This window comes from Gopherus evgoodei, chromosome 17 (assembly GCF_007399415.2).
Source record: "Gopherus evgoodei ecotype Sinaloan lineage chromosome 17, rGopEvg1_v1.p, whole genome shotgun sequence".
Taxonomy (NCBI): Eukaryota; Metazoa; Chordata; order Testudines; family Testudinidae; genus Gopherus; species Gopherus evgoodei.
In genome coordinates this window covers 1,737,010-1,743,009 of record NC_044338.1, presented here as the reverse complement: position 1 = coordinate 1,743,009, position 6,000 = coordinate 1,737,010, and positions in this window count along the sequence as shown.

Here is a 6,000-nt window from a genome sequence, read left to right as displayed (position 1 = left end):
GGTGACCCGGCCGCCTGCGCTCTGCGCCGGGGCGCGACTGTGCGCTCAGCGCCCTGTCACAGCCGCTTGTCCTGCTCCCGGGCCCCGCGGGGCGGCGCTCACTGCCAGAGCCATCCCGGCAGCGCCCTGCTCCGCTGGCAGCGCCCCGCTGGCTCCAGCTTGTGCTCAGCTCGCTGGTGCTTTCTGGGTGGCCCCTTCTCGAGCTCCACAGCAGCTGGAGGAGTCGATGTACTCCCGGGGTGCGTGTAACCACTGCCCCAAAGGATCCCTGCCTCTGCCCTGGCCCCCCGAGTCCAGAGGCTGCTGGTGCGCACAGGTGTGGGGCAGGGCAGGCCTGGAGCGCAGCTGGAGAGACCAGTCTCTTCCTTCTGACTCATGTTCCCTTCCCTGGGGATTTCTCTCTCTCCCTATGTGCCCTTGGCCCCCAGCCTCCCTGGAGGATCCCCCCAGGCAGGTCCACTGGGATCCCCACACCTTCTGGAGGATCCCCTGAGGCAGGGGCTGGGACAGGGGTTCTCTCTGCTGGAAGTGTGTTTCTTTTCTCCTCTCCTGTTTCGAGCATGTGCTCTGAATGCTCCCAGCCAAAGGCCAGGAGCAGCCCAGGACCCACCCACCTGGGCCTCTCACCCACGCAGAGGCCACATGCCCACTTGACCAGTTGTTGCACCTGCCCTGGCATGAGACACGCTTCAGAGGTTTTTTCACCCTGTTCAACAAGGCAGAGAAGCAAAGGGTCTGGGAGCCCCCCACCCCAGGGGGCCAGCACTTCCCAGCCCCACCAGGCATCTGTCCCAGCTCCCCTTGCAGCCTGTGCCCGCTGCTCCCGGTCACCTGCACATGCGCCAGCCCCAGCAGCTTGCAGGATTTTCCTCTCCAAAAGCCAGGGAGGTCATGCAGTTTGGGGTTTGCCTGTGGAGCGTGGGAGAAGGCCTGGGGTTCGCCTCACAGGGTGGTTGCTATTCCTGCATCCCAAGCGCCCAAGCCAATCCGGCCCCCTGGTTTTTGCCTCTGGATTCTGAGGCCAGGTGGTGCGTTTTCCTCTAGATTTCCTGGCGGGGCTGGGAAGAGCTGCGGGACTTTCCCTGGGAACAAGAGCAGGGTTCAGCCCCCTTATGGTAAAGAGGGAAGCAGCGGCCCCAAGCGAGATCATCGCCCTCAGCACAGCAGATCTGCCCAGCCTGTGGTGCCTCAGAGTCACGCCTGGGAGCCCTCCACGTGGCTGCTAGTGCTGCCGTTACTCAAACAGCCAAATTCTCTGTCAGAGGCCAGGACGGCTTCCTTCTTGGAGCAGAGCCTGAGTGTGCGCCTGAGAGCGAAGGGCTGATGGTGTTGGGGAGGGTGAGGCACATGGGCAGGACTTCTGTCTGTGTGCCTCACCTGTGGCATGGAGCTGGGATCTTCAGCTGCTGCTGGGTTCTGAGCCACTGATGCCGTGTCCTGCTCCTTTTATGCCACACTGAAGCCTTCATGTCTCCCGGGAACACCCAGGGCACATGTGGGTACTTTCAGCTCAGACCTGGGGGTTACAAACCCCACGGGCAGGTTTCCCTTCCCTCCAGCTCATAGCAGCAGCAGTGAATCACCTCCCCAGTGCTGCCCAGCCATGAGCCAGCCGGGAGCTAGGAAGCAAGGTCAAGATGGAAGCCTCACAGCCCTGTGCTCAGCAGCCATTTCATAGCTGCCTTCCCAGGGGTTTTGCGTGTGCACACATCCTGAGACCTGCCCCCAGGCAGACCCCGGACTTTCCGGGGCAGCAGCAGCACCATTTCCTGCCTCTCATCTGGTCTCCTCCCCCACCTCACAGTCATTTCCTCTCTGTGTTTATTTTCACTGCTGCACTCCTTGTCTCCTTCCTCAGCAGGCCCCATCTTCTCAAAACAGGACCCCGGTGCCCCCTGCTTCAGTCCCCTCCTGAGTTACAAACCTCCCAGCTCTTCCCACCCAGCCAGTCTGCTGCAGCCTCCAGCCCCCCAGCATGAGCACTCTTAGCTCTGAGCTGAGATGGGCTTTGCAGGGACCACAGCCTGCTCCTACCCACGCTGCTGACTCCAGCATGGCTCAGGCCCCTTCCTACCCTGGAGCCTAGAAGGGCCCAGGTCCTGCTTGCTGGTGGAGTCCCAGCAGTGGCTCCTTACCATGATCACTCATGAGAGCCCCAGCCTGCACCAGACGTCAGATAGTCCTGCCTTGCTTCCAAAGGGGCACAACTGCTGGAAGGGCCACCATGGCCATGGAGCCGCTCCTGCTGGGGAGTAGCTGAGGATGAGGCCAGCACAGCGACTTTTACCGGTGCCCCATAGGAAGCACAGCTGGTCTCGTAACTCTGTCCAGAGTCTCCCGGAGCTGCCTCCCAGGCGCCTGCTGCCCCGCTTTCCCCCAGACGCAGCCCCCTTTGTGGAGCCATGCAGACCATCCTAATGCAATTAGTGCTCATTAAATCCAAGATTTACATTTGACCCTAATTACCCTACCTGCCTCCATATGGCTGTGCCCCGTCTCCTGTCACTCGCGCCATCGGAGCTGCACCCTCGATGTGTCTCGGGATGAGGGGACACCTGCCCCAGGGCTCACTGCTGAATGCCTGGCCAGGGAGAGCTGGGAGGGCCTCTTGCCTGCATGGAATCCTGCCAGCCCACTCTGCCCTGCCAGCCAGCCGCGTGGGCATAGCCCGGGCCCCAGGTTGCTAGCAGACAGCTCAGGAACCAGCAGCAGGGCTCAGTAAGCCGGAGCAGTTTGTCTAGGGTAGGGCTCCTAGTGTGTCAGGTTTGTCCTGATGCCCAGGCCAAGCACAATCGCTTCAGTGGTGTCTTAGCCAGTCTCCTGGGGCAGAAGCTCAGACCTCCCTTGGCTGGGCCAGGAGGAGCCCCCCAGAGATGCTCTGGGCTAGGGTTGCCTCCCACGTGCAGACAGTGCACAGTTGTGCCTCTGCTGGTGGCTGCATTCTGCCACCCCCTGTGCCCCGCCATGGGGAGCCTGGACCGGGCAGCCTGAAAAAAGCTTGAGAGCAGAGATGTTTGTCACCTCAGAGCTGTACTGCAACTCTACGCTGGAGCTGGATCCCAGACAGGCCTGGCCCCCCTGCTGCCCCTCCCATGGCAGGGACCGGGGGGTGTTGGTGCCATTAAAGTCTGAGCCCCATGCCCATCTGCCAGCTCCCAACTCAGCTTTCTCCGGGAGCCATTTATTATTCAGTGTGCAGAGGCTCTCAGTGACGGCTCCAGTTCCCCTTCCAGGAAGGTGAGCAATGAACCCCTCTCAGTCCATTACTCAGCGTGATAAACAGCTCTCCCCAGCGCCATAACGAGCTCTCCAGCACGGGACAGGAGGCAGAACTGGCTGGAGCCGTGGGAGCTGGGCGCACCCCAGGGCACAGGCTGTGGGAACCCAGCTAGGCCGCGCTGGGGCTCGGCGGAGGAGTGGAAGAGAGGGCTGGGGCTTAGCTCTCTGCACACAGGGCGGTGCCTCTGTCCCCATTATCACAGCCAGCACACAAGGCTCTCAGATGCCTTCCCAGCTGGGCTGCATGGAGGTAGCAGAGCCAGCCCCTGCCAGCTCATCACACCTTCTTCCAATGGCAGCATTTAGGGCACAGCTGGGCACACGCAGCCCTGGGCATGGGGAGCCCATTCTCCTGTGCCCTGCACATGGCCCTGCTGACTCCAGGCTGGACGGTGACTCACCAGATCCAGGCACTGTCCCCACGCACTCACATGCACCCAGAGACACACTGACCCCCACAGCACCGTGCCTGCGTGCCCCGAGTGACACACACCAACGTGCTGCACACACTGGCTGGGCGATGGGCTGCTAGTGGCTGTGGCCCGGGCCCCACGCTGCGTGTATCACAGCCGGGACCCAGAGACCCAGCAGATGAGAGGCCACGGCACAACCAACAGGGGAAGTTGTGCCAGCAAGGGGGTGGAGGGGCATGGACACCTGGCTGCCATCAGGAACCACCTAGCCTTGCTGGGACTGTAACACACACATCCAGCCCAGCCCTCTCCCCCTCCACTGCTGCTCACCGCCCCTCCCACAGCCTCATTCAAAGGGAGAATGGGCCAGGACGCAGCCCTCTCACCAGCTGCTGTCCCAGTGCTGTGCGCCAGGGATAATGGGATAATCACCTTAAACTGGGGCAGCACTAATGCAATTGTGGGCTTAGCAGGCTGGAAAGGTGACACCCCCCAGTAGAGCCGAGCCCTGCCCACCCTGCCGGGTGCTGCCTCCATTTGCCACCCGGCCCCCATTGCTGTCGGTTCCTGGGACTGCAGGGGGGCAGGGCAGAGCAGAGAAGCAGTGGGCCTGGCTGGGGGGAGTATTTCGGGTGACCAGCAGTGTTCCCGAGGCAGTGCTCTGAGTGCAGGGAGGTGCCGAAGCCATGCCCAGGGCCTTATTCCTGAAGACGGGGCCTCTCGCTCCCCAGCAACCCTGCCCTGTGCTGGGACGGGCTGGGGAGGGGCCGAGCTGAAAAAGCCACATGGAGCCCTAAGGGCATTTCCCCTGCCAGCCACAGGAGCCTTTGCCCCTTCGCCCAGACTGTCTTGTCCCTTCACCGTCCTGGGAAAGCGTGGGGTGCCCTGTGTGGGGGGCAGGGTGGCTGACTGTGCTTTCTATTAAACCTGCTGCTCGCTTAAGGAAAACTGGTACAAGCCTGATGTAAACAAGCGAGTGCATCCACACAGTCGGTGGCAGCAGGTTCTCTCAGTCGTGCTAAAGCCCCTCCCACCCCCCAAGCCAAACTGGTGCAACTCGGGGTTCCAGGATCCAGGCTCTGCCTGGGGTACAGAGAGGGCACAACTGCGAAAACCTGTGGGCGCAGGCGGGTGCTGGGGCGCTGGGCCCTGCAGCCTCTCCCTCCCCACATTTAGCTGGGGGGTGGAAGCCTGAGCGGGAACCAGGGTACCTGGGTTTTATTGCCAGTTGTGCCACTGATTTACTCAGTGATCTTGGGTAAGTCCCCTCCCCACGTGTGCGGCACAGCTGGGGTCAGTGTGTGTGGTGCACGCTTGGGGCCCTCAGGGTTACGAGGCTGATAGCTGGGGATGACTTTCTGACACCAGGGCCTGTGACCCCCAATGGCCACCAGGGCTCTGGCTCCAGCTGCTTGTTCCCACGCAGCAGCACAAGCACTAGCTGGGGTCCAGTCGCATGGCGCGAACCCACAGGCATGGCAGGCCCAGGCCAGCCCCTTCCCATCTCACTAATTATAGTAATTGTGCCCCATTGGCTCCAGTGCTGCTCTGGGTCTTTCCTCGCCTCACCCTTGTCTGTGCTGAATTATCGCCCTGTCATATGCAAATGGCACTTTAATTACATCCAGGCCAATTAGGAGCTGACAGCCCAGCCCCGTGCAGTCACCCTGCTGGGGCTCCAGCTGCTAAGGAGTGAGTGGGGTTTGCACGCAGCAGCACCCCCCCCCCCCGGGAGCTCAGGGTAAACACCCAAGGGGACACGACCAGGTGCTCCTCAGCAGCTCCCTGCAGCAGCTGGCAGCTCTTTGCTTCCTTCCGGGGGGGGATTTCCTTCACTGGCGGTGGCTCTTTCAGCAGGTGGGGGCCGATGCTCAGTTCCCCTCCAGAAGGTAGCTAGGCTGCTACCCTGCCAGGCCGAGTATGCAGCTCCTTCCCCAGGCCTAGTGCAGGGATTCAAGGGGTGCAGCAAGAAGTGACCCCTGCTCTGCTCCTGGGGAGCCCATTAGCTCCACTGCCCAGCTGGTCCCCTGGCCTGGGGAGATTCGCACCCTACACAGGGCCAGCACCAGAGGGCACTTACATAGCAACCCTCCTCCACCCCCATGAGCAGCAGCAAACTCCTGGACTCTCAAACCAGCACCCCCAGGCCAAGCAGCTTGGTTCTGTGCGGAGCCAGGCAGAGCGGTGGGACCTGGGGCACTGTGGGGCCTGCAGAGCTGGTGAACTCAGCCCAGCAGGACAAGCTCCTGCTTCGTGGGCGGCTGCCCCCCCCCCATCCCTGGTGCCTGTCCTAGCCCTCCTCCCCTCA